Source organism: Giraffa tippelskirchi, chromosome 5 (assembly GCF_054371585.1).
Source record: "Giraffa tippelskirchi isolate mGirTip1 chromosome 5, T2T-mGirTip1v1.2.pri, whole genome shotgun sequence".
NCBI lineage: Eukaryota > Metazoa > Chordata > Mammalia > Artiodactyla > Giraffidae > Giraffa > Giraffa tippelskirchi.
The window spans coordinates 162,773,593-162,796,500 of record NC_137279.1 but is presented as its reverse complement, the minus strand read 5'-3'; the positions used below and the strand labels follow the sequence as shown (position 1 = coordinate 162,796,500).

At 41.2% G+C, this 22,908-nt stretch overlaps 1 pseudogene; it reads left to right on the top strand.

Moving 5' to 3' along the window:
* The first annotated feature begins 305 nt into the window (after positions 1–305).
* LOC145505284 (non-histone chromosomal protein HMG-17 pseudogene) lies at positions 306–22,611 on the top strand (annotated as a pseudogene).
* Positions 22,612–22,908: the final 297 nt, after the last annotated feature.

Here is a 22,908-nt window from a genome sequence, read left to right as displayed (position 1 = left end):
AGTGGGGGACAGAAAAAAAGGACCCAGATAACCTCAAAACTGTGTGATAAATGCAATGACAGTAGATACAGAGGATCCAGTAACAGCACATAAAAAGGAATCTAACCTAGCCTTTGAGGAGCAGGGAGGGTTTAACAGAAGAGGATCAGCCAAAAGAAAACCTAAACGACCTTTGGCCAGACCAAAGGGAGACCAGTGTGTTTCAGGCAGAGGGAACCAAATGAGCAAAGCCTGCAAGAAGAGTGAGTGTGAGATTTTGGGGGACCCACAGTTTGTTTAGGGTGGCCGACTACAGAAAGCGAGAGATGCAACAGGAAGTTGCAGTTAGAGAGGAACTCATGAATCAGTCTGTGAAGATTGCAGGTGAGAAGTTTAGATTTCATTCTGTAAGCAATGGGGCATCATGGAGGGATTGTCAGTAGAAAGGAATGCGACCAGATTTGATTTTTAGTAAAATAACTCTTACTGTTTTTCTGAGAATAAATTCAAACAAGCAGACTGAAATTAAGGAAATTTGCTGTGGGAAGTGCTGTGATGATGACACAGGTGTGAGATGATAGTGCGTGTGTGTGTGTGTGTGTGTGTGTGTGTGTGTGCGTGCATCAACATCATTATAATTGGAGTGTATGGGCTCAGTCGTGTTCAGCTCTTTGTAACACTGTGGACTGTAGCCTGCCAGGCTCCTCTGTCCATGAAATTTTTCAGGCAAGAATACTGGAGTGTATTGCCACTTCCTACTCCAGGGGAATCTTCCCAACCCAAAGATCGAACACGTGTCTCTTGTGTCTCCTGCATTGGCAGGTGGGTGCTTTACCACTTGCGCCACCTAGGAAGACCAAACTAATATAATAGAAGCAGAGAATAGACTGAATTGAGGGATACCACCCTTGGGGTTGGTTGTTGACTTCAACATCTGCTTGAATCCAGCAAAAGTACTGGATTTGCTCACTGGATACTATATCACAAACAAAACTAACAATAATACTGTTTTTACTTATCAAGTCCTTACGATAAAATCAGGCACTAAATAAACTAAGATCTTTAAATAAAGTACTGCAATTAAGAATGAAAACAAATCAATAATGTTCTCATAGTTCTTCCCTTATCTTACAAATGTAGATCCCCAGGATCCACTGGTGCCATAAGGAATCCAAATCTTCAGGGCTGATGCCCAAAATTCTGCATTGAGATCATATGTTCTTTCTGTGTGCTGAATCTTCAGAGCCACTGCTGTGAATCCCAAAGACTGTGACAATTTTATGCTGGGGAATGGCTACAATTAATGAAAAACATAATAATTTTCAATTCCAAAAATAACAATTTCAATTAACCTGGACCGCCTTGTGCTTAATGACATATAAATTCTCCAAATAGCATGAAATACCCAAGGGACAAGTACATAAAACGTTTAGCTGAGAGTGAAACTGATAGGCACTTTGAAGCAGAGATACTACCCTAGAGAAAGGTGTCCCAAATGGAACAGGCTTCAACCCAAGTAGCCTAGCCTCTCTTTTAACTGTTTTCCATAAGGTGTCTGATCTACAATTATGTTTGAAGGAAGATATGTAGAGAAATAAAAGAAGCTGGTTTCTACAGTCAACAAGTCCACCACATGTTTTCTGAGTATTTGTGTAGCAGTGAAACCAGTAGAACATGGAGAATATTAACACAAATAATGTTCAGCCTCTGCCTGCATCTATTAAGGATCTTCAGTTGCAAGTAACAGAAATCAACTCCAGCTCACTTTGATGAGTAGTTGAATTTCCTAGAAGATCACTGAGGGTAGCTTTAAAATGGATCAGAGAACTAAACAATCAGACTTCATGAAGGTTGAGAGTTATGAAGCTTTAGGGATCAAAGTAAGGAGAGCTCACAGGCAGACTTTATAAGATTGTCAACAGAATGATTCTGCTCTAATCCGTGAGTCATTCTTCCCAAGAACCAACACTCAGGAAAAAAACTAGAGTTTGGTTGGCCTAATTTGCATGATATGCACCTGGACTAAAAACATGAGCCTATGGAAAGGGTGATGGCTGAGTAGCCTTGCGGAAAGACAGATTACACTCCCAGCCAAAGCACATGGGGAGAGGTGGGGGAGTTCTCCGATGCCAAAGAGGGTATGGTTGACCAGAGAAGGTAGAAGAGAAGCTGAACAAGCAAAAAAAAAAAAAAAAAGTAGCTGTCCATTAGATTTTGCACATTGAGCTTAGTTTCAAAGGGGAGGTTTTGCTGATTTTTGGTTCTCCCCATCAGCTCCCATTCCTGAAGTTCTCTCCCATGTAATCCTTCCCTTTCACTCTGTGATATAAGTAGATGCTGGTATTGTATGTTTTCATAGGCTCATTTACCCTGCCTATAGTTGATTGGTCCTAGGGTAACCACCTGATTCATTCTAGGCCAATCAGGGACTCTCCCTGGGATATTTAAATTTTAAATAGAGTCCTCAAGGACCTTGACAGCAATTTCCCTCCACACTCAGGAAGCTGGTCACAGGAAATGAAGACAGTCGAGAGACAGAGAGAAGTGTGGCTTTATTTGAGCCTCAGTCTCTAGTTGTCCCTGGAGCCAACCTACACCCTTCTTACCACTATGAATAAGGTGACCTAATATTGTCAGCAACAAATAAGCAAAACACAACACTTTCTCTTTGGTCCGGGTTTGGTCAAAGTGGGATTCTATCATTTTGAAGATTAAAAGTATCTTTAGCAATTTAAGTGCATAAGTAGCTACTATCAAGGCCATTCAGGACAACTGCCATCAGAATGGCGTGGTATTTAAAAAGGAAGAAACACATAATTCGAATAACTCTCCTTTACAAAGCACCTGGTGATTCAGGCATGCAAGGTACCTCACAAACATGATTCAATTACTTCTTTCATTAGTCCTGCAAGGACATATTATCTCCATCTCACAGGTAAGAGAAGTTAAGCTACTCACACACAATTGCCCAGATAGGAGATGGCAAAATCTGGATGAAAATCTGATGCAGAAACACCCTTTCTTTGCCCTGCAGCCAAAAGCACAGTAGCACCCATTTCTCTTTCTAACAATGGACAGATCTCCCAGGAGCTCATCCAGAATTACAATCAAGTTGCATCTCTACCCCCTTAAAATATAAAACTGTTTATTTTTGCTGAGTCCAGATTCAATGTTAATTATCACCTCATTATAGCCTATTGTTATTTAGGTTGTTGCTGGGGAGTGGAGTTTGCAAACATATTTCAATAGGACTCGACCCCTCAGGCCACCATGACTGTTGCATTTCTCTCTGTGTGCAGTTTTTTACAACTCTCTGTTGTTCATTATGGTAAGAATTTATAAGCCTGACACCTTGGCGAGGGAATGGCGCATCACTATTTCTGAATTAGGGCCCTTCTGGGAGGGTGGAGTGTAGGGCAGAGTGCTTTGTTCATGCAGCCAGCAAGGATGCATGTTATTTGTAGTCAGGATTCTATCAGTACAGCATCACAAGTCTTCTCTGCAGACGCAGATGGTACCCTGGGGTAGAAGCAGAGTGTGTCTTAAGTCAGAGAAGATATGACTTCTACCAGGCTTTGCCTCTAGTCAGCTGAGTGATCTTAGGCAAGTCACATGCCCTCTCTCGGCCACCAGCTTGTCATGAGTAAAGTAAGACTGCTGTTCCAGACCATCCAGTCCCTTCAAACACTCTAGGTAAAATGCTGGCCAAGCACAAGAAGTGCTGTGTAAAAGGAGTGCTAGGATCAAAGAGACTTGAGAAAAGCCACATTAAAGTTAAACTGACTTCATTACTAATGAGCTTCTGAGAGCCTTGAATATGCTATTGTATTTGATCACCTTCACTCTGCAACACAGACGGCAGCATTGTCCAGACATTTTTTTTTTAACTTGAAAGAATTTGATCTTTTTTCCAAGAACAACTTTTAACAGCCCATAGGACATGGTGTTCTCTTGGAACACAGTTTGGGAGACCCTGGATCAGAGGATCTGTGCTTTCTTTTGTGCGCCAGAAAACCCTGTTCATCACCTCAGCGTCTGCTCTTATTTCACTAAGTTCTCTTTCTCTGGTACATATTCACCTCTCTCTTGCGCTGTTCACTTCTCTTCATTTCTCAACTGTGGCTTGCCCTATTTCAGAACCCACCACTCATTCATTCATTCATTCTCTCTCCCTCTCTCTTTTCTTCCTCCTTTGGCCATCCCTCCTAACAACTTTCCACATTTCCCCTCTTGAAACTACAATCTTTTCTCTGCAAAGCAGTCAGAGATCTTTAGGAAGTTAGACTGGGTCCTGCTGGCTTAAAACACTGCAGTGAAATCCCACTGCTCTTGGTATAAGTCCAAAGGCCTTATAATGGCCCACCAGGTCACACACAAATCTGGGCCCACCCTACCTCTGACCCTCTCATGCCACTCGCACCCTTTCTCCATATCTGGCAGCCACAGTGCCTTGGCACCTACTGTTTCCTCTAGCATATACTGCCTTGGATTCTCACATCAGTTATCCTACTGGAGGTCTCAGGTCAAGCACCGTCTCCTTAGGGAGGTTGACCTTGTCTCTTCAACTAGAATGTCCCCGTATTCCTCAGTCACTGTTCTTGTGCTTTCCACACATGTTGACTTATTTGTTGACAGCTTCCTCTTTAAAGGAATGAAAATTCCTTATGAGCAAGACTCTAGTCAGCCTTGTTCACAGCTGTATCTGAAGAATCTATAATGATGCTGAGCATAAACCAAGCACTCAATAAATACTTTCTGAATGAATGAGTGAATGAAAGAGTGAAAATGAATCAAAGAATGTTTCTCCAATAGACACTGAGTTCCTTGATAACAGAAGTGATGTTTTATACGCTTCAAAGTCTCAGCTGTGTGATCACAAACCTTTATGTGACTATTTTCTATTCTGTAAAATGGAGATAACAGTAGGTACTTCATGGATGGAGATGAAACAGAACCTTTGATATGTTCCTAGCAAGAGTGCCTGGCAAATGTAGCTCATGGATGACCGTTTCGTTTCCATGTCATTGTTTATGGAATCCACAGTTCCTAATGCAGAGTTCAGCACAGAGTAGACTGGCAACAATAATTTGCCAAATGAATAAATGAATGGAATGAATGAGTTTTCTAAAAATTCCCCAGTCAATCAGATATATGAAGTACCATGCACATGTTCTCAAAGTCTGCTATGATCCTGGGTGGTATGATCTAAATCTGATGCCCTAGAGAGAAAAGGGGTGCCTCTGAAAATCTGTAGATTACTCCTTCCTGAAGCTCTTAAAAATAGGGAGAAGCCACTACTCTGAGATACACTCCTACCTGCTAGAGGAGGAATAGATAAAATGGTGACTGATTTCCAGTGAAATACCAGCCACCATGCCAGACATAAAAGATAAGTCAAGCATGACATGTTCTCTGAACTCACAGAGCGGTAGTCCAGTGAAGGAAACAGACAAACATGCAATTACAGTATTGTAGGATGAGAGCTACAGGAGATGCTTCCTAGTACAAAGGAGGAGTGATCAAAACAAGTCTAAGAAGTCAGAAAACGCTTTCTGGAAGAAGTGATGCCCAGATTAAGAGTGGCGAATGAACAAACAAGTTGTAGAGAACAAACTAGTGGTTATGGGGAGGGGGTGCAATATAGGGGTGGGAGAGTAGGAAGGACAAAGTATTGCGTTTAAGATAGGCTCAAGGACATACCGTTCAACACTGGGAATATGGCCAATATTTTATAATAACTGTACATTGAAAATAACCTATAAAAATTGTACACAAATTTTTTTAAAAAATTTAAAAAAGGACAAACAAGGAGGACTCAGCAAGGAGAAAAGGAGGCAAGTAGGACTCTGGCCAGAGAGGACCAAGCTTTTGATTGGTTGGAAGGCATACAGGAAAGGGATGTGTTAGCGATGATGCTAAAGATTCTGGTTTGGGCAATCCCGTGATTCGTGGTACCCAGGGGGATGAAATGCCTTCTAAACTCCTCCACATGACTGGCTAGAGTGTGACTGGCTTCCAACCTGCATAATTCGCCTTTTTCAGGCATCTAATCCTTAAAAGTTCCAGTTTTTCCTCTGCATCATTCACTGGGCCATCATAAAGCATCTGCTGTTGAAGGCTAAGGCAGGGACGGCAAAAACTTTCATCTAATGAGAGTGTATGAGTGTGGGTATGTGTTTGTGTACTGGAGTCCCTTGGGGGGGAGGGGTTCGTATAGACGAAGAGCTCACTTCAATGACTCATCATGGTAATTAATATACTCCCTAAGCAGACTATGCTGCTGAAGGAAAGATAAGCTGCTCTCAAATAGGGGCAGATGTGATGCCAGGAAATGTGAACACTTTGGAAAGTATAGAAGGTCCTTGAAGCATGGTGAGCATCTGCAGATAAGAAGGCTGTTCTAAGTAGGAATTTTCATACACTGCGTTTGAGTTGACAAAGCACTTTCATAATCATGATTTTATTGAATCTCCAAAGTATGATGACCACTCAATACGACGATATTTGAGTTACACTAAAAGTTGCCCCCCATATTCAAAGACATAGATTGAATTTCCATGTCACCATTCAGAGTAGGTATATGGTAGAGGGATGTAGAGCCTAAAGGAGAAGGAGATGGCTTCTATCCAGTAGGGCGGGAGGCAGTATTATCTAGTCCAGCATGCAATGCCCATTTGGATACCACTCAGAGAGACAGCTAGAGGCAACCAACTTCTGCTATTCCAGTCTAATTGCCAGGATGTCACTAACATAGAAATAGATGCAGAACAGGGACCATCACACTTCAGCCCACAGGCCAAATATGGCTTCTTGCCTATTTTTGTAAATAAACTTTTATTGGAATGCGGCCATGACTGTTCGTTTATGTACTGTCTATGGCTGCTTGCAAACAATGATGGAAGAGTTGTGTAACTGCAAGAGAGATCATAAAACCTAAAATATTTACTATTGACCCTTTGTTGACCCTGATGTAGAACATTGTACAGCATCAAATACTGCTGAGACTTAAACATCTGTTCTTTACATTCTTCTCCCTGGTCACCCTGTATAATAAGCAAAGCTAATCTTTATGTATTGTTACAACTGTGCTAGTTGCTCATGTTAGGCATCCATTACATTGGTCTATGGCTGTGCCCCATTGATGGTTAATTTTTAAAAATATTATCCCAGTGATAGAGGCTAGAAAGATAAAGACTCAGTTTCCCAACCTCCCTTGAAGTGAGATGTGGCCAGGTGACACAGTTCTAAACAATTAAATGGAAGTGGAAATCTGCTAAAAGGATTCTGGGCAAGTTTTAACTTTAGTCTTTTCCTTCTTCTTCCTTCTTGGATAGTGATATGATGCCTGGCACAAAGGCAGCCATCTTATGAACAATATATAGAAAGAACTAAATCTCTAAAGGCATCTTTAAACAACTGCAATAATGCTAACAACTGCCTATATATGGAGACTTCTTCCTAGGTGAGGAATATTAAATTATATTTATTTAGACAGCTATTATTTGGGAGCCATGATTTGGTGCTACACATATTTCTAACTAATACAGCACCCACAGGCCTCATGTATTTCAGGTCCCATTAACAAGGTCATTCCTACGGTGAGGTGGCTACACCATGCTCTTCCAGTATACATTAGACTCATCTAAATCCTTTGATCTGCTTCAAGCTCACCACACAACTCTTGATTAGAACTTGCCTGATGAATGGGCTGTGAGTCAGAGACAGAAATTCTAGTCCTACTCTGCCAATGATTGACCCTCAGTCTCCATGCATCCTTCTTGCTCTCTCTAGAGTTTCAATTTCTTTATCTATAAAATTCAAAAAGCTAGACTTCGGTCTCTACTCTTTCCTCTTGTTCTGTCACTCTATAATTAAATTCTTTAATTCTAAAACTGCAGAATAAGGTGACTAACCTTTTCCAGAGCATCTTCCCAACCCAGGTATCAAACTCTGGTCTCCTGCATTGCATGCTGATTCTTTACTGTCTGAGCCATAAGGGAAGTCCGACATGACTATACATAAGCATTAAAATAACTACAAACTTCCTGGTGGTTAGTAGATGAGTGGGAATGGGGCTGATGATGGTATAACTCATTGTTAAAAGGAAAACAGAAGCTTATAAGAGGACAATTCTTACTGATAAATCCAAAATGTAAAGTTTAAAACTTACAAAGAAGACAAAAGACCACCCAAAGGATAGTGCCTTCAACAGTGGGCCCTAAAAGAGCAGTGCCAACACTAGCATACTCTTTTACTTCTCAAATATGGTTCACTCACCTTTCAATTGATATTAATAACATGTTTATTATAACATTCTTTTTCCACTAAGACAAAAATGATGACTAAGACTTAATAAGCAATGCCAGTTACTAATGCACACTAAATATCTATGTTTGTCTCTCCCTAAGCTCAGAGGCTTCCCTTCCTACCAGAAGAAAAATGTTGCCTGTACTAGTATATAACTTAAGTGTTCTCAGTACTTTATAATTAGCAAGGTGTTTTAATCTATTTTGCATTTGATCTTCATGACAATATGTGAAGGAGACAGAATCACAATAATTACTCCTTGTTGCAAATGATGAAACTGAGGCTCAAAAAGCCAAAGCAATATGAGAAAGTTGCTCAGGTTTGGTTCAGGGCTGAAATCAAACCCCATCTCATTTAACTCCATACTTGGGGTTCCTGCAGCAAACAGAACACCTCTTTTCATATCAGGCATTGCTCACAGCTATATGCAGGCACCAGCTGGCAGGTACCTCTCGAGAGAGTGATCCAGGGCCTCTCTGGGTAACTTCCAGGCAGCAGCTCCACTCTATTTCTGTTTCGACCGCTGTCAAACAGAATCAATGAAGCTTCAACATATTATCTCAAATATATAGTCCTGACAGCAGGTTCAATGCCTTACAATAGCCTAGTTATAGCTGATTTTTAAAAATTAAGATTAGACACAGGAAGATGGAACAAAGTGGAAATAAAAGATATGCACTGAGTCTTGGTCTGATGAATCAATAAACGATAACCATGGTTCACTGTCGGTCTCTTCATCTGAGCCTGACCCTAAAGACCAGGCTATCACCCAGCTATTCCTTGCTCTGGGCATCCGGGTCACCATTTCCAGACTCTCTGATTTATTTACACAATCATTCATTCAGCAATAGAGGAGAAGAGATGAATGGGACATGTTGTCTGGAGAGGCTATAGAATATGCAGCTTAAGAGCAAGGAGGACTTGAGGATAGAGTTTACAACATCTTTCTATGCCTTGACTTCCTCAGGTTTAATAATAATCATAATAGGCAGAACTATTAGGTGATAACTTCAAGCCAGGCATCGTTCTAGTTTTTTATATGTATGAATGCATTTATACCTCACAACAAATGAAGTGGGTGAGATCTTTATCCCCATTTCACAGATGTGAATACTGAGATGCCAAGAGGTAAAGAAGTTTGGACAAAGCCATGTAACTAGGGAATGATGGTGCTGAGCAGTACAGCTCCAGAATCCATGCTCATAACCACCATCCTTGATGACATGCCATCCTTATGACATGTAGGCCAAGGTTATCCAATAGAACTTTCCACTGTGAAGGAAATACTCTGTGCTGCCCAGAATAGTTTAGGCACTAGGCATATGCAGCTACTCCAATATGTAGCCATTGGCCACATGTGGCTATCAAGCTCTTGATAGTACAACCAAGGAACTGAATTTTTAATTTCATTTGATTTAAATTAGTTTAAATTAATTTAATTAATTTAAATGGAAATAGCTGTACGTGACTAGTGGCTATTGATTGCACAGCACAGCTCTACACTGCTGAACACAGATAGTAACTCTATATTCATCATCAGCTCTGGAGCTCTTGTGCAGTAAATGTCTGTAAACAGTTCAGTCCAGTGCTGAGCATATAACGGCCACTTGATCTGCGTAAGCTACTATTTTTGCAGTAGTAGGCACTGAACAAATATTTACCTGCAATCTCTTACCTGAATTATAAAACCCAAAAAGCCCCAAAAACCCAATTTTGTGTGTGCATTGTGTGTCTGTGTGTGCATAACTCATTTTGAATTTTATCAAATGCTTTTTCTGCATCTGTTGAGATGATCACATGGTTTTTGTCTTTCCTTTTGTTGATGTAGTGTATCACATTGATTGATTTGTGTATGTTGAACCATCCTTATGACCTTGAGATAGATACAACTTGGTTGTGGTTCAATGATCTTTTTCATGTGTTGCTGGATTCAGTTTGCTAATATTTTGTTAAGAATTTTTGTATCTATGCAACTCATTTTGGCAGCATATCTAAGCTGATCTGAAATTCATTTGAGACTACAAACTGACCTGTACTGATGGGACACTACTCACAGCATTTATTTATGCTACATTTATTTATTAAACATTTTACTGCAGAAATATTAATGTGCTTGATGATGGGTGCTGCCCCAAGCTTGGCAGGGGTATTGTATAACATGTAATATACATATCACATGGCCTTTCTCAGATCTGAAATGTTCTAAAATTTTGACATACAACTGGCCCCTAAGATCCCAAATTGGAGATCATAGACCTGCATTTGAATTTTTATACTGGGTTATCTGTGATAGACAGAGCAGAGAGAACCAGGCCTGACCTGGAAACCTCAGTCCATACTAGTGTTGCTGTCAGAGAGGAAGTACTGGTTTTCCAGAAAAGCTGGAGCAGAGGTGGGGCTGAAGCCCCACTGTGTCTGAGCAGACAGCCTAACCATGGGACAAGGGAGTATCCACAGGTGTGTTCATCCTGGGGTAGCCACGTTTCCAGTCATTGCTTTATGAGTCTGCTCAGTAAGTTTATTGAAATAGTCCTGCAAGGAAAAGGACAAGATGCTCTTATTTCTTTAGTGAGTGTGTGATTCTAGGAGCTCTTCTGCTCCAGGTTGATGCTGCCCAGAGCTCCTGCCCCCTTGTACAGAACCAGCCTCTAATCTCTTCCCCTCATCTTTCTCTGGCACCTACCCCTATATTCCAGAATGCCAGAGTTTCATAAAAATGGACCTGCTTTACATATACTTCTCTCATACTGTGAGCTGGCCCTGGTACCAGAAACATCCCTTCCTGGCTTCATCCTTTGAGAGGAGGCATTTTATCCTGTAGAGATCTCAATTTGAAGGCCATGTAATGAGGTGGAGTCTGTACTTCCTAACTGAGTGATTTGGGATGAATCACTTAGACCTGCTGAGTCACGATTAGCTCATTCAGAAAAAGGAGCAAATAATATCCTACAAACGGTTCTTGTAGGAATAAGGAAAGCACCACAAAGTGTCCTAGCAAAATGAATGGGATGCTGGAAGGCATAGAATGGTGGCTGATGGACTGAAGCCTCCTCTGCGGGGACCCTCTTTGCCTCTAAATGTAGTCATCTTTATCTCAATGGAGAAGGAAAAACCCAGGTTCAGAATAAGCCTGGCAGATCTTATTATAAAGGGCCTGCAATTCCTGTGAGCCTCAGTTTCCACATCTGTATAAATGGGAAATAAGGCTTCCCTCTCATGGCAGCACCCTGAAAGAATCAGAAGGGCCCTATATATCCAGAAAGCTCCACCCAGTGTCTGGCCCATGGGGCATGCCTCTCTTCCCTTCCACTAATAAGCCAAAGACACTAAAAAGGCTGACATTTTCCTTTCAACTTCAGCTGCTTAATAATTCCTAACTAAGAATGATGGAATTTGATACTGAAATCAATGAAGAGGAGCCACGTGGCCCTTTTTAATCAAAATCTAAAACGGCAGAGCCATCACCTGCAGCCACATCAGGGGAAGCATCATCAGGAAAAGAAGCCAAGGAAGAGAATGCTTTTCAGAGTTCCCATCTTCGAAGAAACAGGAGACAGGCAAGAGTTGGCCTCCGTCTTTAATGATAGGATATAATTCCAATTTCACAACTTAATTATGAGTGGATGAAAAGGACAGCGTGAAAAACTAGGTGTAGGGTAGGGAGTTTCATCTCGTTAGGTTCACTGACACCTCATTAGGGCCTTTGAAAAACATTCTGCTTCCAGGCAATTTTGCTACTATCTCGATTTTTTTCCACGTTTATCTGGCTCCATTTATTTGACTTGACACAAGTAGGAAGATGGGATCTTTGATTTTTTTTTTTTTTTCAGCTCATCAACTAGCACTTCTCATCCCCGACTTGGAACTGCAGGTTCTTCGTCAGGTTATGATCATCAATGCCATAGAATCAGAGCTGCCAGACTCATCTTCCAAAAACATGAGCTGGCTCACGCCAGGCCCCGGCTCCAAATCTTTAATGGCTCCCCATTGTGTACAGAACCACATCCAAACACAAGAGCATGATGTTCAAGTACTAGCTACTTTTCAGATCTCATTTCCTACCTCCTTTTTTCTAAATGTCCATTCAGATTATAACAGGGCTACTTAGCATTCCCTCAGGCCCACCCAGCAGAAGGTACCATGATATCCACGATGTTTCCATCTTCTTTCTCAATTTCCCCGACTACCTGTGAAAACAGAATTCATTCCCAAAGATTCAATTCAAACATTCCAGTTTGGGGGACTTCCCTGGTGACTCAGTGGTAAAGAATCTGCCTGTCAGTACAGGAGACACAAGAGACACGGGTTCAACCCCTGGGTCAGGAAAATCTCCTGGAGGAGGAAATGGCAACCTACACCAGTATTCTTGCCTGGAGAATCCCATAAACAGAGGATCCTGGGAGATTATAGTCCATAGGATTGCACAGAGCTGGACACGGCTGAAGCAATTTAGTACACAGGCGTGTATAATATATACATATGTATATTTATTTATATATATGTATAACTGATTCACTTTGCTGTATACCTGAAACACATTCAAAATTGTAAATCAATTATACTTCAATTAAAAAATAAAGGGAAAAAAATTCAGTTTTCTATCAAAGTGTGTTTGTTTTTCAAACTCCAATACTCCCTACTCCTTCTTTGCACTGCCAGTACAAAGATTCTTAATATCTGTCTTGAAGGCCAGTCACTGGTCCAGGTCTGCCTGCCCACCCAACTGTGAGGTCCTTGAGGACAGACTCCTGCTACAGTTAACTGTCTACACTTACTACTGGAACGCATCACATAGGTATGTCCCAGTGAGTTCTGAGATGTGTCAGAAGCTTCCTCTAAGATATGAAACTTGGTTAAAAAAAAAATACTATTCAAAATAAATGAAAGATAGTTTTTTCTCCTAATAATGTCCTTATCACTCCTTTCCTTGTTCTGTTGAGTAGAAACTGCTGCTGCTACTGCTAAGTCGCTTCAGTTGTGTCCGACTCTGTGCTATCCCATGGACAGCAGCCCACCAGGCTCCCCCATCCCTGGGATTCTCCAGGCAAGAACACTGGAGTGGGTTGCCATTTCCTTCTCCCTTGAGTAGAAAAGGGTCAAGTTAAAGTCAGAACATGAGGAATGATGCATATCCTTGAGGTCTCCCACAGGTGTGTGTCTTGTGTGTGTTTGAAGAAAAACAAAAGCATTGAGACGTGCTACTCTGTAACATCAAATTGTGTAATGATATGGTAAATATATGGAAGACTAGTCACTGTCCTTGACCACATTGTGAGGGCTGGGATTCGCTCCCTTAACAGGAACATACCACCAGTGGATGGTACCATCCACTGAACCACACCATTGCCCAAACAGGAAAAGTCTTGATGATATGTGGAACCAAAGAGAATGTCTTAGTCTCCTAAGGACAATCCACCATTTATTTATTTGGAGATTCTGCCTTTACTGCGTGTTAAGCCAACTGAGAACCTGAATTAATTGCTGCAACATGGCAAAGGGATTTGAAGTTAGGAGATGTGGGTTTAATTTCCTGCAAACTGCTAACTGTTAGAAAATAGCAGGATGGCTTTTGGCAAATCCCTTCTCTGGGCCTCCATTCCTCAACTGTAAAGCCATAAACTAAAATTGTGAAATCACCACCTTGCAGCTTCGTTATATGGATCTAATGAGATGATATATATGGAAAAATGCAGTGTAAATCATAAAGTATTCTATCAATGGGAGTTAGTTATTGGTATTAGGAATTACCTAAGGGTAGAAATGGCAACCCACTCCAGTATTCTTGCCTGGAAAATCCCATGAACACAGAAACTTGGTGGGCTATGGTCCATGGGGTCACAAAGAATCAGACACGATTTGGCAATTGAACACAAGGGTAAAATGCATTCTCACATCTGAATCCTTTGTTATTAAAAAGGCAGCCTCACAAGAATATACAATGGAGAAAAGACAATCTCTTTAACAAGTAGTGCTGGGAAAACTGGTCAACCACTTGTAAAAGAATGAAACTAGAACACTTCCTAACACCATACACAAAAATAAACTCAAAATGGATTAAAGATCTAAACGTAAGACCAGAAACTATAAAACTCCTAGAGGAAAACATAGGCAAAACACTCTCCGACATAAATCACAGCAGGATCCTCCATGACCCACCTCCCAGAATATTGGAAATAAAAGCAAAAATAAACAAATGGGACCTAATTAAAATTAAAAGATTTTGCACAACAAAGGAAACTATAAGCAAGGTGAAAAGACAGCCTTCAGAATGGGAGAAAATAATAGCAAACGAAGCAACGGACAAACAATTAATATCAAAAATATACAAGCAACTCCTGCAGCTGAATTCCAGAAAAATAAATTACCCAATCAAAAAATGGGCCAAAGAACTAAACAGACATTTCTCCAAAGAAGACATACAGATGGCTAACAAACACATGAAAAGATGCTCAATATCACTCATTATTAGAGAAATGCAAATCAAAACCACAATGAGGTACCATTTCACACCAGTCAGAATGGCTGCTATCCAAAAGTCTACAAGCAATAAATGCTGGAGAGGGTGTGGAGAAAAGGGAACCCTCTTACACTGTTGGTGGGAATGCAAACTAGTACAGCCACTATGGAGAATAGTGTGGAGATTCCTTAAAAAACTGGGAATAGAACTGCCATATAACCCAGCAATCCCACTGCTGGGCATACACACCGAGGAAACCAGAATTGAAAGAGACGCGTGTACCCCAATGTTCATCGCAGCACTGTTTACAATAGCCAGGACATGGAAGCAACCTAGATGTCCATCAGCAGACGAATGGATAAGGAAGCTGTGGTACATATACACAATGGAATATTACTCAGCCATTAAAAAAAATACATTTGAATCGGTTCTATTGAGATGGATGAAGCTGGAGCCCATTATACAGAGTGAAGTAAGCCAGAAAGAAAAACACTAATACAGTATAGTAATGCATATATATGGAATTTGAAAAATGGCAATGATAACCCTATATGCGAGACAGAATAAGAGACACAGATGCATAGAACAGTCTTATGGACTCTGAGGGAGAAGGTGAGGGTGGGACGTTCTGGGAGAATAGCATTGAAACATGTATATTATCATATGTGAAATAGAACACCACTCCCTGTTCGATGCATGAGACAAGTGCTCAGGACTGAGGCAATGGGATGACCTAGAGGGATGGGATGGGGAGGGAGGTGGGAGGGGGGTCCAGGAAGGGGAACACATGTAAACCCATGGCTGATTCATGTCAATGTATGGCAAAAACTACTACAATATTGTAAAGTAATTAGCCCCCAACTAAAATAAATAAATTTATTTAATAAAAAAAAGTAAAATAAAAAATAAAGAATAAAAATAAATAAATTAAATAAATAAATAAATAAATAAAAAGGCAGCCTCAGACCATAGTAGAGAGAATCGGCTTTGGAGTCTGACATCCTGTGCTCAAGAACTGACCCCATCACATACTGGCTGTGTGATTTAGAATAAGTCATGTAACCTCTCTGAGCTTTGTGTCCTTATCTATAAAACGGGGATGACAAGATTTTTGTGATAGTATTAAAAGGAATGCATTTCTGAAAGATAAAGGCAGCAAAACTGCTCAAGCATTGTCCACAGAAACTTCAATGAGGGCACCAAAGAGGAACTGAGTTTCATCAAGGAACTGGTTTGGGGGAGTGAGTAGTTTTCCAGGGAAAATAACATTCCAAGGAAAAAGACTAACTGCAATGAAGGGCAGAAGTGAGAATATCTAGAAATCTCTTGATTTCTCTTCCTTCTGCTTTCCTATATACAAAATGAGATTAGGAAGCTCTGCCTTTCTCCTATTCTCTGAGATATTCTGAAGGGGAATGAGACCAGGAATTTCTGACACACTTCAGTCCCAGGAAGAAATAAATATACACAGTCAATATGGCCATTATTCTCTCTCTAGAGCCAGCCTCTGATTGGTAGTCACAGTGGTTAGGACTATGCGTCCACTGCAGGGGGGATGGGTTCAATCCCTAATCAGGGAACTAAGATCCTACATGCCACTTGAAGCAGCAAAAAAAAAAAGAGCCTATGACATCAGTAGACCCATGGAGAAAGGACTCTATAAGGAGGGGAAAGGGCCTGTCATTCCCCTACTGTTCTCAGTTGCATTTTCCCAAGTTCAAGACATTTGGAGAAGTAAAGTACAGGTACAGTATGTACAAAATGTCTCAGAATCTTCCTGGGGAATGTTTTCTTAAGTTCCAGCTCCACCTGAGATAGCCTTTAAAATAAGAGCCACAGATAGATAAACTATAATAGACTTTTCCAAGCAGAAGCAATTGGTGATGGGGCAGGGGTGGGAAGGAGATGAATAATAGCAAAGTAGGTCAAAAGAAAAGTATTTTGTGGGCTCTCTTGATCTTCATCAAAATGGAAACGCTTTACCTTGACAAAGCTCTCAGGTTTTAGGCTGCCTTGTAATTTATCCTTTCTAGAAGACACGGTTTCCCTTTGTTCTATGAAATCACGGAGAGCCCAGTGACAAGACCGGCTTAGAGAACAGGTGGGCCCTTACTAGCTGGGTGGTCTCAGGTAAGACACATAGCATCTCTGGTTCCCAAATTTCCCATCTGGAAGTTGAAGGAATTTAACCCACAGATTGGTCAAGTCTCTTCTGGCTCTTAAAAGTCTTACTCAGCTCACATCTGAAACTGTGTGCTAATTAAGCATTAGGGGAGGGGAAGGAGAGGACCACTTGGAAGACACAATCTGGGTCGTGTTCAGTTTACAGTCAGACATTGGAGGGGAATCTGATGGTCACGAAACAACTACCATGTGTGAAACACCATGCTAGACTCTTAGTATCCTTACTCTTGTTTTAACCATGGCCTCAGTCCTGTGAAATACTAGAAGGTAATGACCATTACTTGGCACACTTCCAAGTCCAGAACCAGCTGAAAGATCTATACAAAAGTCAGACAGAGAGAGATCAAATGCTCAGATTTACTGCTGATGCAGCTGGATTGGAGAAAACACTAGTGTGTGACCAGAATCAAGCTTCCTGTAACTATCCCCCTTCCCGAACTCCCTTGCAAGGTACCTTCTACAAGAAGGCAGGTAAAGAACACATGTGTCCTTTACACAAGCAAATGCCAAAGTGAACTCCCGGACAAGGCTGGACCTCTGGGATAGCCCTTAACTCACACTCAGCAAGTAGGTACGTCACTCCCGGTCCTCTGGGTGACACAAAGGAGTGAGCACAGAAACAGCAGGAGTTTTCTGCTCCTACCTCTCCTTTCCTGAAGGTGGCATGGAAGCTTTTTCTTCTATGAAAATGGAGGTCGTCATGCAGGATAAGTAGCCCCTTCAAAACTATGATTAACCAGGTTTACAGGAGCTGAGTGGGCTCACACTAGCTGCTCAGGGTGACCCAGCTAGTAAGGGGCAGGGCCAGAGTCAGCACTCAAGTGTGCCTAATTCTTTCTCTTTCCATTCTACTATTTGAAGTCTTATGCAAACACACACATACAACTTTGGTGAGTGACAGTGTCATGGGTATCATGTGAATAGTAGAAATGCCATAGATTATTTTAAAATATGTAGTGTAAACATCTAGGTTTTCAGAGTAACTTGTCATCTCAGCATCTCAGTTACTGTGAAGTTAAATATATATGTATAGATGTGTTAGTATGTGTGTGTGTGTATATATACACACACAAATACATATATATCTCTCTGTGTATGTTTATGTAGCATCATCTTGTAGCCCTGTAGCAATAAGCTTCGGGAGGCACATAAACAGCAATAGGGAATAAAATGGTTGCTATGCTATGGATTATATATATCATCTTAGATTTCTATATATAATCCACACAAGACCTTATTTATCCGAACTCATGAATTCATAGATATGAGCAATTGTAGATTTAAGACCAGTACTTTAAAAAGTTACCTTTAAAAAAAATAATGTTCTTTATATTATATCTTATTCTCATCCCTGCTTCCTTAAATAGGGGTTAAGAAGTCAAGTCAGCCTTATCAACATCACCTACAGGGCTAGATTTCAGTAATGAATCAGGGTGAGCTGTGTTCAGGAGATGATGAGCTACCTGTATTTTCTTGACTATGCTTTGCCAGGATGCACGTCTACCTGAATAACATTGGTATATCGGTTCTTTAGAACTTGCATGCTTTTGATTAGTTACAGGTAATAAGGTAGACATTAAGAACCACCAGATAAATGATTAAACATTTGACACAAGATTCTCCTTGGTGTCTCCCCATATTTTAAACAAGGAAGTAATCTAGCATAGTAGTTTAAGACTGTGTACCATGGAGTCAGATGCCACCTGCCACAGTGTGTGCTTAGGCAAGTGTCTTTGCCTCACTGAGCCTTATTTTTCCTTTCTATAAAATAGGAGCATAATGGCACCTTCATCATAGAGAGCATTCTGAAGGTTAAGTGAACTTATTCACATAAAGTAATAAACAATAAACCCAGCATATACCAAGCATTTAGAAAGAACATGGTCATCACAATTGTATAAGGCAAATTATATAATAATAAAATATATGGTTATAGATCCAATCTGTCATTGTTATTATTACTCCTATTATTCAGTTCAGTTCAGTTGCTCAGTGGTGTCCGACTCTTTGAGACCCCATGAATCGCAGCACACCAGGCCTCCCTGTCCATCACCAACTCCCGGAGTTTATCCAAACTCATGTCCATCGAGTCGGTGATGCCATCCAGCCATCTCATCCTCTGTCGTCCCCTTCTCCACCTGACCCCAATCCTTCCCAGCATTAGGGTCTTTTCCAATGAGTCAACTCTTTGCATGAGGTGGCTAAAGGATTGGAGTTTCAGCTTCAACATCAGTCCTTCCAATGAACACCTAGGACTGATCTCCTTTAGGATGGACTGGTTGGATCTTCTTGCAGTCCAAGGGACTCTCAAGAGTCTTCTCTAACACCACAGTTCAAAAGCATCAGTTCTTCAGCGCTCAGCTTTCTTCACCATCCAACTCTCACATCCATACATGACCACTGGAAAAACCATAGCCTTGACTAGACGGACCTTTGTTGGCAAAGTAATGTCTCTGCTTTTCAATATGCTATCTAGGTTGGTCATAACCTTCCTTCCAAGGAGTAAGCGTCTTTTAATTTCATGGCTGCAATCACCATCAGCAGTGATTTTGGAGCCCCCAAATCACTTTGATGCTTAAAAGCTCTTTTTCATAGAGAGATAGAATAGATAGAAGAGGGTCTTAATAATCAAGTCCAGTGTTTCATCAGTACCCCCCCATTCCCTGGGGGGTATAAAGTCTGACACAGTTTCCACTGTTTCCCCATCTATTTGCCATGAAGTGATGGGACCAGATGCCATGATCTTAGTTTTCTGAATGTTGAATATTACTATTATACTTATATTGTTATTATATTTATATAATTATTATATTCTCTGGAGAAGGGAATGACCACCCACTCCAGTATTCTTGCCTGGAGAATTCCAAGGACAGAGGACCCTGGTGGGCTACAGTCCATGGGTTCACAAAGAGTCAGACATGACTGAGTGACTAACACTCCCCATGACATGACATTATCTTATTTGAATTGAGAGAAATTTAAGATCTGGTTTTCTCATATTTCTGATGCACCTGCTGCTGCTCCTGCTGCTGCTAAGTCGCTTCAGTCGTGTCCGACTCTGTGCGACCCCATAGACGGCAGCCCACAAGGCTCCGCCGTCCCTGGGATTCTCCCGGCAAGAACACTGGAGTGGGTTGCCATTTCCTTCTCCAGTGCATGAAAGGGAAAAGTGAAAGTGAAGTTGCTTAGTCGTGTCCAACTCTTAGCGACCCCGTGGACTGTAGCCTACCAGGCTCCTCCGTCCATGGGATTTTCCAGGCAAGAGTACTGGAGTGGGGTGCCATTGCCTTCTCCGCTATATGGTAACAAAAGATAGAAATTATAAATAGCATACATTGAAGTGTTTTACCTGGGACTTGTATTGAATCAAATGCTAGAGCAGTTAAGTACATTGAGGAGAAAATCCAGTGGTCTTGAAACAAACAGCACAAAGGTTCAGTACTACGAGGCATGGGTTCACCGTGTTGAATGGATTTTGCTTATTTGTTTGTCTGGTTTTTAATTAGTACAATCTTAAAAGCATGAATTTTGATTAGGCCCATTTGAAATTCAGCACATTTTATCCTGGGCTCAATTTAGTTTCTAGTTTATATAAGCTCCTTTCATTCTTTTAAGAAATACCTATGAATAGAGTGTAAATGATAATGCTAGAAATAAAATATTATTTATATATCATTTTATACTATTTTTTTTGGCTGTTTCACATGGCTTATGGGATCTTAGTTCCCTGACCAGGGATTGGATCCATGCCCTCTGCTGTGGAAGCACAGAGTCCTAACCATTGGAGTTCTAGGGAATTCCTATCATTTTATACTTTTCAATAGGACTTTAAGTATATTCTCTTCTGCTGAAATTCATTAGGTTCATGGATCAGGGATACTCAATCCACTATATAGACGGGAACACTACGGAGGTGAAGAAATGCAGAGAAGTGAGGCTGGATTATGATACTATTGATCTAAGCTGTGGGGGAGGCCAGTAAATGATCTAAAATCTCTATTGCAGGCTCCGAGAGAAGGAGGGGACAAGCCATCACCATGAAGGAGCCAGAGGAAGGGAATGGGGGGTACTGATGAAACACTGGACTTGATTATTAAGACCCTCTTCTATCTATTCTATCTCTCTATGAAAAAGAGCTTTTAAGCATCAAACCGATTTGGCCCTGGAATGTGGTCAATCTGGACTTTTCCAACAGAATATGCTCTACAGAAGGAAAAAACCTCAAAGGACCCTCCTGGCATGAATGCCTTGCTTCTCCCGTTCACTAGACCAGGGCCAAGATTCCTATCGAGGTAACTAGAGATGAAGAAGGGAACACACCAGGCCCTTGATATTTCTGAGCATCCGGAAAAGCCAATCCCCCAGGACTCCCTGCAGGCAGGGGGAAAGAGAAACCCTTTGAGGCTCAGCTTGAATCCGCAAGCCTTTCAGAACACTGAGAAAGCTAAACACAGTGGTTCCATGACTACTCATTTGGAAAGAGCCCATCTTTTTCAAAACGTGGGTCTTAAAAGTGGATCATCTATTTTTGCTTTTGTCGCTTTTCCTTTTGGTGTCAAATCCAAAAAGTCATTGCCAAGTCTGATGTCAAGGAGCTTAACCCTTATGTTTTCTCCCAGGAGTTTTCTGATTTCAGGTTTTACATTCAAGTCTATCCATTTTGAGTCAATTTTTTGTATGGTGTAAGATAGGGATCTGGTTTCATTCTTTTGTGTGTTGCTGTCTGCAAACAGGATATGGAAGAGATATCTGTACTCCAATGTTCACTCAGTATTATTCACAGTGGCTAAGATGTGGAAAAGACCTACATGTCCATGAACAGATGAATGAATAAAGAAGATGTGAGATATATACATCTATGAATACTAGGCTTTCTTCTGTACAATCCTATGAGCTTATACTCTCTTGGGTATATCCCTGTTTTCTGCTTATATACAAACTGACAGACCATTATCTGATATTATTTCTTAAAAACTAAATGTCTTTGTCCCCTTCTTCCATCTCCGACTTTTGGGCATCTAAGCTGCTACAAGCCTCTCTCCGGTCTAGGTGCATGACTACATTTTAGTCTCAATACTTCCTTTTTCCCTACTCTGCACCTTACACACCTGCTTAACACTTTGCTATTTGGTCTCTGTGGTTTTCTGCAAAGGTTACATTTCCTTCACTTACTCTCTTCGTCTCCTGGCAAGCTCCTATTCACCCCTCAAAATTACACTAAAAGATTTGCAGGCACCAATCTCCAAAATAGCTTTCTTCCATTACACATCTAGCAGGCAGCCTCAGCTAACGCCAGAGCCCCTGTAAAGATGTCCTCCGCCAGAGCAGTGTGAAGAGGTGAGAGAGAACCCTGGACCGACTAAAGCCTGCACGCCACTGCATTCCTGTGTCCAGCACCTATGTCCCACTGCCGTAGCCACCACACCCAAGAGAAAGGCTGAAAGGGATGCTAAAGGAGATAAGGCCAAGGTGAAGGACGAACCACAGAGAAGATCTGCAAGTTATCTGCTAAACCTGCTCCTCCAAAGCCAGAGCCCAAGACTAAAAAGGCCCCTGCAAAGAAGTTACCCAAAAGGAAAAAGGGGAAAGCTGGTGCTGGCAAGGGTGGGAACAACCCTGCAGAAAGTGGAGATGACAAAACAGACCAGGCACAGAAAGCTGAAAGTGCTGGAGATGCTAAGTGAAGGGTGTGCATTTCTGATAATTGTGTACTTCTGGTGACTGTACAGTTTGAAATACTATTTTTTATCAAGCTTTATAAAAATGCAGAATTTTGTTTTAGTTTTTTTTAAGCTAGGTTGTTAGCACACAGAATACTTCATTGCTGTTTTTGGGGGAAAGGCACATGTCCCTAACAGAATGTCTCAGAAGCTGAATTGACATGGGGGAAAAACACCTTTCCCGTCTAGTTTTGAGAGATTTCCTCTTGGTTCCCAGGAAGGAGGGATTCCTTGATGTTGACACACATTAGCCACCTTGGC